The sequence below is a fragment of the Pteropus alecto genome, unplaced genomic scaffold (assembly GCF_000325575.1).
Source record: "Pteropus alecto unplaced genomic scaffold, ASM32557v1 scaffold394, whole genome shotgun sequence".
NCBI classification, from domain to species: Eukaryota; Metazoa; Chordata; class Mammalia; order Chiroptera; family Pteropodidae; genus Pteropus; species Pteropus alecto.
The window spans coordinates 139,108-150,944 of record NW_006436007.1 but is presented as its reverse complement, the minus strand read 5'-3'; the positions used below and the strand labels follow the sequence as shown (position 1 = coordinate 150,944).

The 11,837-nt window shown below is 50.2% G+C and overlaps 1 protein-coding gene and 1 long non-coding RNA gene across 5 annotated transcripts in view; both read left to right on the top strand.

Annotated features, from left to right (window-relative positions):
• LOXL2 (lysyl oxidase like 2) overlaps window positions 1-11,837 on the top strand; it is an 85,613-nt gene that overhangs the window by 34,072 nt on the left and 39,704 nt on the right. The window lies entirely within an intron of this gene.
• LOC112479632 lies at window positions 8,077-9,503 on the top strand. The gene is made up of 2 exons (XR_003046248.1): window positions 8,077-8,657; window positions 8,999-9,503. It is a non-coding gene; the product is annotated as an uncharacterized LOC112479632 (long non-coding RNA).

The window sequence follows — 11,837 nt, the reverse complement described above, 5'->3', positions numbered from 1 at the left end:
CATGGCCTTTGTCCCCAGCCCTTATAACCTGAGACGACAAGATTTGTGCCTTGAGAAGAGCTAGAAGGTCATTCCAAGGCAAGGAGCCTAGATCCTAAATGAATTTACAGTAACCCAAAGGGGACTGCCTGGGGAGACATCTGGAATGAAGGGCTGGGTGACTTCCACAACCTTCTATACTCTGCAATTTCCTAGAAGGCCTCCCTCTTACCATTATACAAATCAGACTAGTTGCTGGTAGCCAAACTGGGGGCTTTCTCATCCAGTCACAGACACTGAGGAAACTTTCAACTGGTGAGCAGTCCCCCTGTAACCTCTTCCCTTTGGTCATGAAAGGGCCCAGATGGCAGGATGTCTGGGGAAGTCTGAGAATTGTCAGGATTCTTCTATCCAGGACTTCATGGCTAAAGCCCATGCTTACTGGCAGAGCCAACCCAAGGGGCAGGGAGCCACCCAGACCACCTACAGCAGATTTTTGTGGGATGCTGAGAAGTTTTTCTGAAATACTCATGTAATAGCCTGTGTCAGTAGCTGAAGTCATGGAATCACTCCTCTTGGCTGAACTACTCCAGTGACAAGGAGCTCACCACTCATAGGGCCTCACTGTAAAAGGTCATCCACTGCAAAGGGACAGCCCTCAGTGTTACAGTTTTCACACTGAGCTGAAATCTACATCCCATTACCTTCCTATCCATCTTAATTCTGGGAGTCAAAACAAATCATACACATCTCCACGGTAGCGCTTCAAATATTTGAAGAGAACAGACGTGTCTCCACCCATATGTCCTTTTTTTGATACGAAATCTTCATTTCCTCATATGATATAGTGTCCAGACCTGTCTCCCTCCTGCTGGTCCCTCTTCTGGGTCCCTTCTTCTCGACAAGAGGACGAGATGTAGGTTTGGTGGATGGGCCGTCACGGTGTACTAACGGTACCCAGGAGAGCTGCTGAGTGGTCGGAGTGAACACAGTAGGTGGGCTCTATGGTGTCTCCCTGGGCTCCACTCCCGCCTCTCCATCATGTATCAGATATTTGCATGGCGCTAAAAGCGAGTGCTGATCAAATTCATAGGAGACGCCAAACAAGGTGGGATTGCTGGAACGTAACGATATGGGATGGGATTCAGAAAACCCTCAGTGGGTTGAAATAATAGGCCCAAACGATGACATTAAGGACAAATATAAGGTCTTATATCAAGGTTCATGGGGGGGAAAAAAGTCAGCTACAGAGTAAAAGTCAGAGAGAGTAACTGAAAGTATTGATTATAATTTTTAAAAACCCCTGAAGGGGTTTGGTTGACTAAAAGCTCAGTATAAACCAAAGGTATGATACGCTGCTAAAAAAAAAAAGCGAATATAAACTAATGCACTGATAGAAGAGTTATTTTTCTCAACCCTTTGCTTTTTTGGACCTAGAACTGAGTGCAGGGTTCAATTCTGGGGCCGTCTCTTAACTAGGTCACCCAGAAGAGGGACCAGCAGGACAGGGACAGGTCTGGACACTATATCATGTGAGGAAATGAAGATTTCGTATCAAAAAAAGGACATATGGGTGGAGACACGTCTGTTCTCTTCAAATATTTGAAGCGCTACCGTGGAGACGATGTGTATGATTTGTTTTGACTCCCGGAAATAAGATGGATAGGAAGGTAATGGGATGTAGATTTCAGCTCAGCGTGCGAACTCTGTAACACTGAGGGCTGTCCCTTTGCAGTGGATGACCTTTTACAGTGAGGCCCTATGAGTGGTGAGCTCCTTGTCACTGGAGTAGTTCAAGCAGGAACAGGATGGCCTCCAGTCAGGAAAATTGCAGCCGGATTCCTGCACTGGGAAGGAAGCAGGAAGAGGTGATTGCCAAGTTCTAAGATTCCTTGTTACTCTGTATTTATGAAAATGCGCCCGGTCCACGCAGGGGGCACCCACAGCTGGCTGTTGGCAGTGTCTGTCATTGTGTGAACTGGTGTCTGTCTGTCTGTCTGTCTGTCTGTCTCTCTCTCTCTCTCTCTCTCTCTCACACACACACACACACACACACACACACACACACACACACAAGGGATGCCAGCTAGTGTGCGTGTGTACTGTGTGCTCAGCTCTCTCCCTCCCTCTTCTCTGGCCCCTCACAACCTTGGCTTTGAAAGCAGGAGCAGACTTTTCACTCCCGCTGTTCCACCTCAGACTGTGAGGGCTAAAGTCCTCCCTCGACTTCCCCAGTTCAGGGCCCATATACTTAAAAGTGGCCAAGAGGAGAGTATGGTCAAAGCGAAGTGACAGGTGATGCTTTCTCCATGTCTTGGGACCCCACGTGTAAATGACTGGACTCATGAACGTGATGCAGACACCCCATCTCTTCCCACCCCTACTCTGCAGGGCCGTTGCAGGCTCCATAACATCCGTCCCCATTGACCTCTGGAGACTAGGGACAGATCGCAGAACTCTAGAGATGACCCTCACGGGCGCGTCCCTTCTCAGGAGCACACCGGAATTCCCCAAGCAGAGAGTGGAAGAAAACTGCACATCAGTCTAGACCAAGTTCATCCCACTCTGGGATGCCAGAAGCATGAGTCACTAAGCCCTGGGGCCTGGCTGATGGAATTTCACTCGATGAGCTAAGTGTGCTTCCCGTGGACTCCTGCATCTGCTTGGGGCATCCTCCGGGGCTCCTTGACACTTCATAAATTTCCCTCTAAAAAAAGGAAAGAGCACACTTTCTTCATGTGAACGACCCCACCAAGGGGGAGGTCACAGGTTTGGACCCTGAGCTCCCTGGTGGCCAGGAGCTAAGACACTGGGCAAGTTCATTCCCTTCTTTAAGATGAGCAGGTTGAATTCGGTGCCTTCTAACCGTGCCAGTCTGCAATCCAAAGTAGCAGTGGTTTCTCCATCAGAATGACGTAGCACGCACTCATCATTTACAAGGTAGTTTTAAATATTCTGTAGGGGGAAATAAATCAGATGATTTCTGTAAAAGTATTTGCAGACTGTGGAGTTATTCCTACCAGTCTAGGTTTGTTTCATCCAGAAAATTAATCAAGCAGAGCCTCAGTTCTCCCGTTTCTGTCACATCTTGCTGTGTATGCTAAGTTTTAGACCCCAGAATTGAAGGCAGGTCACCTGAAGCCAGGTCCCAGTGGAGCCTGAGACTTGCAGCTGTATGTCCAGATGAGTAATCTTTCTGGGCTTTTTGGACACCTCACTGTAAAATAGCATTTTTTATAAGGTCAATGGGTCTCAAACCTTAAAACTGCAGAATCTTAAAAAGAGGTAAGCAGGAGCAAAGAATAAAATGGGAAATACTGTTGGTTCCAAGCAAACAGATCTTTTTTAAACCTAGGAAACAGCCCTAACGAAACCTTCCTAGGATTACAGAGGCTCTTAAAGCGAGAGGCTTCGTTTCCTGTCTGTGGCGGGTGGACGAGTTGGAAAAAGCATTAGATAAGGGGAGATTGCAAATCCAGAAGCCCTGCTTTCACAAACCTCTCTACACTGGCTGTTTTGCACATTGCTGAGTCGTGCGCTCATAGAAAGGCTCGTGGCTGGGGCCGCGTGTGGTTAGATCAGGGAACATCCAGGTCTTTCCCTCTCTCCACCTCCCCGCCTCACCTTCTTCCCCACACACTTTTAAAAAGTTCTTTTGCAAAAGCAGTTAGGTTACCAGAACTGACTGGAAATCCCTAAGTTGTGAGATTTAGGTGTGGCCTATCCCCCCGTGGCCCTGGAGCCTCAGTTTCTCCCTTGTGACATCAGGTAGCCCCAGGGGGTCTTGAGGAGCCAACAGAGGAGGACAGAGCTGGGAGAATCCGGTACCCTTACCCTCTACTGTCTCGCATGCTTCGGGAAAGGCTCCTGAAAAAGCTCTTTCTTATCTTAAACACAGGGACTGAGGCTGTCGCGAATTTTTTAAATTCCAGGAGTCCAGGTTTTTATTAGTCACAGGCAGCTGCCAAATGCTTCAAGGTTTCCCTCGGCCACAGCAACCTTATCTCGCCAGCATCTGGGGGCTCCTGGGGGTGGAGGCCCAGCGCCCAAAATGGAGTAATTAACTCCAGAAATGTCCCAGCACCCCCTGACCGGGAGCTTTGTCCCCCACCACCAGAGAGGGGGTGCAACAGGTTGTGCTGGGTGGTTTAGGGAAAAAAGGGAGGCTGTGTTCATCTCTGAGAGTTTAGAAGGCAGTTTAGCAGCCTAAATATAGACCCGCTTCTCCCATTGGCCACAGGAGAGCTAGATGGTCTCCCCGTGTGGCAGGGGGGAAAATGGTAGCAAATGGGCAGTTTGTGCCGAACTCTTCGGCAAGGGAGTGAAGAGTTGCACTGGAAGTTCATAGCTCTATCTCCGGCCTTCTGAACTGTCAAGCTGTCCTGGGCGCTGTGTCTCCAGCTCATAGGGAGCTCAGGCAAGAGGATGTATGAGATTCTGTCCAGGGCTGACATTCCTTGATTCTGTTTATCGAGGGCCTCTGTGTGGTCAGGCTTGCCAGCCACCACAAGGGACACAAGAGAAGTAGTTCTAAGGTGACCTATTTTCCCAACTAAAAATAGGTCACAGCATCTGAAAAAGCAAAAGGGCATTTATGCGGCTAATACGACAAAATATTTGAAATGGTGCACATCCCGGCAAATCTGGGAAACCTGACTCAAGGCCAGCGCATTGCACATGCAACTCTTTGATAGGCATAAATACCATTGTAATTACTTGTGAGATGAAATAAAAGAATGGACAGTATGTACTCAAACTTTGAACAGTGTGGAATGGAGGGTAAATTGCGTGGCATTGCATGGGGAAAGATCAGTGTTAAGGGCTGCTATGTGGTCACGGTGTGGGCTTGAGGAAGCTGGAGGAAGCTGGAGGAAGCCTCTCTCTGCCCTGCCTGGGTGGATCCATTCTGTTGGGTGGTCAGCTGATGTGATTAGGATGGGCTGGTGATGTCCAATCCGGCTCTGCAGTGGGCCCCAATGGTTCGTTTGAGTCACCTCAGCCATGCTAGAGGGTTCAATGCCGAGGAGTCGCCTGACCCATCCCCCTGAGGCTGTTGCTAAGGCAGCTGGATGCTGTATCTGTTCATTCATTTGTTCAATACTTTGTAATTAATCGCGTACCAGACCTTGGGAATGAAGGGATTAATAAAATGAATAGACAGTCTTGCCCTGCTGGAGCTTGCTGTCTAGTAGAGGAGAAAGACGATTTCATAGATCATTACTCTGTTACCATGGTGATGATTGCTATGAGGAGAAGCATCAAGTGCCCCACCTGGGAGTGTGGTGGATCGTTGGGCCTGGCCCAGGACTTGCCTGGTCTGTGGCCTCAGCACTCCTGCTGGGTCAGAGGGCCTGGTTGCTGGAGCAGGTGTCCTGCCAGCTTCCTGCAGACATCAGGGCTTGCCTGTTCTCCAAAGAAGCAGCCTCTGTTACCTACCCCAGTGCTTTCAGGTTGGAAAATGAAACAGAGCATTTGATTTTCCAGCGGTGTTGCAAAACTCTTGATTTATAGGAGGAGAGCCCAGACAGACTACAGCCTTTTTCCTCTGGTAGCTCAGCATGACCTCAGCTCTCCACACCACTCCCGCCCCGTCCCCTCCACCCTAGCTGGTCTCCATCACAGAGCTGACGAACAGACGTGACCACAGTGCCTTCCCTCTCCCCTTTCGTCCATCCGACCCAGCCACTGACTGGAGAATGTTACAGGCAACTACTTACGATATGAACTCCCAATCTGATCTTCAAAAGGGCATAATGATAGTGCAGCCAGAGTCTTTGAATGCAACATGCCTCGGTACCTTTACAGATAACACCCACTTAGCTAAACCATCAAACACGTGCTGAGGTTCAGATGAGCTTTCTATTCTATTCAATAATGTTATTCGCAATCATATTTCGAGGGGAAAAGGGAGGGTGGTAGATAGCTAGATGACAAGAGAACGGGCGGATAAAGGGCGGACGTTCTCCTTGTGCGTCCACAAGTCACATAAGTAGTGCCTGTGCCATAGGAAGGGAGGCAAGTGCTGCCTCTGTTTACTTTGCATTGAACAAAGAATAAAGGGCGTCTTTACTGAATATTTGGCTTGGGAGCCCAACGTTTCTAGCTAGACTGAATTCCTGTAAATGGATTTTTAGAAATTATTATCGATTCGTTCCAAAAATATTTGAGGACCCCCTATGTATCTGTCTGGTACTAGGAGCCATGGGTAATATAAAAATAAGCAAGGCACAGTTCTGTGCTTGAGGGACTCCCAGTCCAATGAGACAGCAAAAATACGTGGACCGGTAAAGAGTAGTACAAGATCGTCGGTGTAAACAAGGACTGAACGAGCGACTCAGAAAGCAGATGTTAGAAGGATAAGGAAGAAATCAAATGTATGTGGATGAGATGTTTGGGGGTGGGGGCTTTGTGGAGGAGGTGGTGCTATTTCTTTACCCCTCCGTCATTAGCAAAAGACTCAGCTGTCTGATCGACCCATGTGTCCCAGAACCTCTCACAGTGCCAGGGGCGTCAGAGCACTCGACAGATGTTTTTTGAATGAATGAATGAAATTGTCCCTGAGAGAAATGATGCTGGGGTTCAAAGAGTGGCCGTGACATGGCAGTGGGAGAAGCTCGCTGGCTAGAAAAACGGAAATGAGACGGGAAGGTTGGAGAGGCTCTCAACTGGAGCCGAAGGCCTGGGGAGTCACAGGGGGCTTCTGAGCAAGACACGTGAACGCACAGTGGTCAGGTGGGTGAAGGGACCGGTGGCGTGTGGCGCAACCCAGGGCAGTTACTCACCCAGACTGAGGGCACACAGGGCCCACGGGAAATGACCAAATTATAATTCCCTTCTTCTGTTTTCACAGTTCTCATGGCACACATGACCAAATTAAAAAAAAAAAAGTCAGAAGTGGGGATGGAAAGGTGATGGAAGGGTAGAAAAGGCCTTGCTGGGCAGAATGGGATACTAGAGTGTGGAAAAGAGAGGGCGCGAAAGGCTTGCGAGGCTTCTGGTCTGCTCTGCAGAGCTTCGCTTGGTGAATGCGGGAGAGACTGAGGGCGTCCTGGATGGATTTGGTTTGATGTGCTGAGGAAGGTGCCACACTGGCAGTTGGGAAGGTGGATCTCTATCTGGAAGACTATTTTTTTAAATAGCTAAATAAAGAAAGCTGCGGGCTTTGAGAGGAAGATGCAGGAAACGGCTAGCAGTAGAGGGAAGGGGCGCTAAGTGAGCCGAAGTTGTGTAGAACTCACCAGTCATGCATTCCAGCTGGGATGATGGTGGACCACTGTATCTCCATCATGGTCCCCCCACTCCCAAAATACTCCAGGGAGGACTTCTCAGGTGGGAAGGCTGGGCTGATGTTAAGTTACGACTTCTACAGGATGGAGGTTCCTGAAAAAAATTAAAAATAGAACTACCAGATGATCATTATAATTTGGTCATTTCCCGTGGGCCCTGTGTGTCCTCAGTCTGGGTGAGTAACTGCCCTGGGTTGCGTCACACGCCACCAGCCCCTTCACCCACTGACCACTGTGTGTCCACGTGTCTTGCTCAGTACCCCCCTGTGGCTCCCCAGGCCTTCGGCTCCAAGCAATTCTACTTATGAGTATCTAGAAAAACCCAAACACTAATTTCGAAAGACGTATGTACCCATATGTTCATTGTAGCATTATTTACAATAGCCAAGACATTGTAACCTAAGTGTCCATCCATAGATGAATGGATAAAGAAGGTGTGGTTCATATATACAATGTAATATTACTCAGCCATAAAAAAGATTAAAATCTTGCCATTTGCAACAACACAAATGGACCTAGCGGATATTATGCTAAGTGAAATAGACAGAGAAAAACAAATACCATACAATTTTACTTATATGTGGAATCCAAAAAACAAAATAAACAGAACAGAAAAAAACTCATAGATACGAAGAACAGTTTGATGCTTGCCAGAATGGAGGGGATGTCAGGGGAATGAGTAGAAAAGGGGAAGGGATAGAGATGTACAAATTGCCAGTTATTAAAATAGTCACAGGGATGTAAAATATAGCATAGGGAATATAGTCAATAATACTTTGATAACTATGGATGGTGTCAGATGGGTACTAGATCACTAAGTAAGCTGTATAAATGTCTAATCACTACGTCGTACATCTGAAACTAATATAATATTGAATGTCAACTGTGATTGAAAAATAAATATTTTAAAAGAACATTTAAAAAAATTATGACTTCTGGAGTGGAAGGAAAGAGGCTCCCTGGACTAAGACTTGGCCCTGCAAACATGCCTCCCCGGGGCGCTGTGGGCTGTGACCAGTTCTCAGTCACATTGTGAAGGACTTGCTTGTTTGCCTTGCCTCGCCTCCTCCCCCTGCGCCCGCCCCCCCACCTCCCCCGTTTCTTTCTCTGATGCAATCTCCAACTAGACTTTCAAAACTAGTGATTCTTTTTCTCACTGGCGACAGCCCCACACTGTCACATTGTGGAATTCGCAAGTCATTCACAGAAGCTGCAAATGCGAGATACCAGTCAGGCACCAGACTGGGACTCCACACTCTTCAGCAGCCCACGGGCTGAAGCAGGAAGGAAACAGCCTGCTCGATTTTCCCTCTGGGAAGCGAGTGATAATTACTCCCAGGGCTTGGGCCCTCCCCGGGGATGTGAGAGCTCAGAGGAAGACAAGTTCAGAAGGTTCTGTGGATTCCCTGGAGGGAAGCCTTTTGGAGAGCTGGGTGAACGAACTACTGTCTCTGGCTAGAGGAACAGCATTCCGACTTTAATTCGAATCTAAAATGTGTCAGACGTGTTACCAGCTTCTGGGCTGCTGGGTTTGATGTAAAACTAGCAAGTCTAGAGAGCCCTTTGCTAGGAAAGAAAAATACGTGTATGTTTTAGCGTTTCAAATCGTCTTGTCTCTTTTGGAGTTGAACTTCTGGGAGAAAAAAATGTAAATACTTGTGGTCATGGAAGGGATGCCGCAGCAGTGAAGTAAGGGGGAAATGATGTGTGTGTGCCTGTGTTTTTCTACACAGAGTCTCTGAGCGGCCCACGTGAGCTCGTTAGCTAGCTGGGAGTGCTGAATGCGAGCCATGCAGGGTTCCCTGCTGGCCCTGGCCGGAGTCCAGGAGCAGCCAGGAGGCAGCTCTGCCCTCACGTACGTGCACTCGAGTCTGACTCACGGCTCCTCCGGACGGACACAGGGTGGACTTCAAATACGCATAGCACCCGGCAGGCCCCAAAAGGGCCACCCGGCTGCCTTCCCCACGTGGGTCAGCTCAACGCCAGGCCGTGGACAGGGCATGGGTGGGGGCCGAGGACGGCTCAGAGACCAGTGGTTGTGAGCCTGGAGTGCAGGCTGCGAGTCAGAACTCAGTTTTCATCTTTGTTTACCTGCGGGTTGGCTGTGTGAACTTGGAGAAGTTGTAAAACCCTGCAAAGTGTTCTCGTGTTTCCCCTATAACGTGGTGTAACATTAGCCTTCTCACAGGGTGTCATGAGAATTGAGCCAGGAAATAGACGGGGAAGTCTGAGCACAGAGCCTGACGTGTAATGACTTGGTTGGTGTTTGATAAACGAGGGCCCTCGCAATCATTATTATTCAGAGAAGAGGCAAGCCTTGCGGTCGGAAGGAAACCTGGCAGGGTCTGTGGAGGGCAGAGACTGTATTTTGTTGAATGAATGAATGAGTGAGTGAATCAATGAATGAATGAGGTGGATCTGAGTCCAACAGAACAGGAAGGAACTGGTTCCAGGGAGGGAGACGAGAAGATATTCCATTTTGAAGGAACAAAGAATGTAAATCTGACTGCTCCTCTAAGGTGCTGGAGAAGCAGGTCCCGCTGGCCCTGTCCTCCACCACATAGGTGCAGAAACAGACACACACTCCACATGTCCAGAGCCCCACACCGTGCAGACACACGGCCCTGCACGCGCACATCATCGTGTGCACGAACACACACAAAAAGACCCATCTCACAGAGACATGTACACGGACACACAGACACATACAGAAACACACAGACACACACACCATCACACACACACCCCACCACCCCTACACACACACAGGGCCACGCACACCAAGTTGGTGAAAGAACAAGGACAATGACACCTCCCCTGGCACTTTCTCCAAGCCTCTTGCTCCACATCCTAGAGCCCACCTGGCTTCCCCCACCAGTCACACTTCTGCCGAGGGGATGCTGTCCTCCATCAGGACCAGGGCACAGGGTCTGCTGAGCTCCCACTGCCGGGCCCTCCTCCTGTTGCAGCCGAGGTGCTGGGGTTCGCATCTCACATCTCCCCCTGGCCAGCCTGCACTGATGACGCCCCATGGCAGCGCTGGGGTAGGGGGTGAGGCGGGGAGGGTCTGCGAATGCGACGCCGTCGGCCCAGCCTGCCTGCCTCGGGAAGCCGCAGGGCTGACGCCATCTGGGCATTACACATGACACGGTGGAATTCCAGCCCAGCTTCCGAGGTGGAAAGAGGCAGGAGGGGGCTGGCCCACGGGCCGATTTAGACCTCAGGCCCTTTCTTGGCCTGTCCCTGTCCATGTGTCTTTGTGGCACGGGTTCTGTGGCCTGAGGGAAGCTGGAAAGAATCCAGGATCCAAGCTGGCCAACATCATCCTGCTGCTGGCGGCTTTCCTTCCGCTCTGCGTGGAAGGGAACCAGAGCCCAATGCCATCGCTGCCAGCCCACATACTTTCCACCACCCTGCAGGACTGATGCAGCAGGCTTTGCACCCTGAAGCCGGTGGCAAGGAGACACGAATTCCCTGGGCACCCAAATAATGGTCCTGTTCACCTTCGTGGTTCATTTGCATCCCGGCCGGACAGGGGCTCGGGCCCTCCGGTCGTCGGGTCCCTCCCTGCTCGCCCACGTCTCTCTCCCTGGCCCACCTCAGAGCTTCTCGCCCTGTACCTCAGGCACTCCTGCCTGCCTCTAGGAGGTCCTGGGGACGTAACTGGAGTCAACCAGCTTTCTCACGTGGAAAATGGCGATGACAGTTGCTATAATGCACCGTGTTCTATTGTTTAAAGACTAAGTGACAGAAGGCACATCGAGCCTTACTGCTGGGCTCACACACAGTAGCTGTTATCATTACATTGTGATTTATTGGATCTGAGTATAGATTTGGGGCTAGGGACACCGAGGGGGCTGGAGGAGAGCTGGAATCAGCCATGAAGGGCTGTGGGCACCTCACTAAGTAATTTGGGTGTTACTACATAGACAAAGAGTGGGTGGTCAAGGGACAAAATTAGGAAGAGCTTGCTGGTGGCTGGTACTGTGATAGATGGATAGAGGAGAAAGATGGAGGCAGGGACTCAGTTAGGGGACATTGCAAGAGCTAGTAGTGGCCCCAGGGGGCAGGGGCAGAGGCAGAGAGGAGGGGCTGGAAGTGAGAGATTCAGGAGGAAGCTTCCATAGCATTGAGGGCAGATTGGGTGAAACTTGAAAAAGCGTAAGCCCGTTCTTCTTGCCCAGCTGAGCCTCTTTGGTGGCCCCTGTCCTATGAAATCCCTGGGACTTGGGTGGAGGCATGGGGCAGGGGCATAGCCTGCCCCTCGGGGTTGGGGTGTGAGGAGGAGAACCCTCACTGACTGGGGCAGGAGTCTGCGCCCCAGCATCTTCTGCCTCCTCCTGTCCAGGCCCTGCCTCCCTCACTCTCTGCCACAGAAGGGTGAGTGGGGCTGGGGTGAGGAGGGGCTTTCCACGGGCGCCAAGGCATTCAGAATGTTTTCCTTCCTTGCCACAGATGTGTCTGCCCCTACCTCTTTGTCCCCAGGGACGCCCCTGCCTGCCTGCTAAGCAGGCCTGGGTCCCTGCACACAACTCCTCCCCTTCTCTCCTAGTATTTTCTCGCTCAGGAATG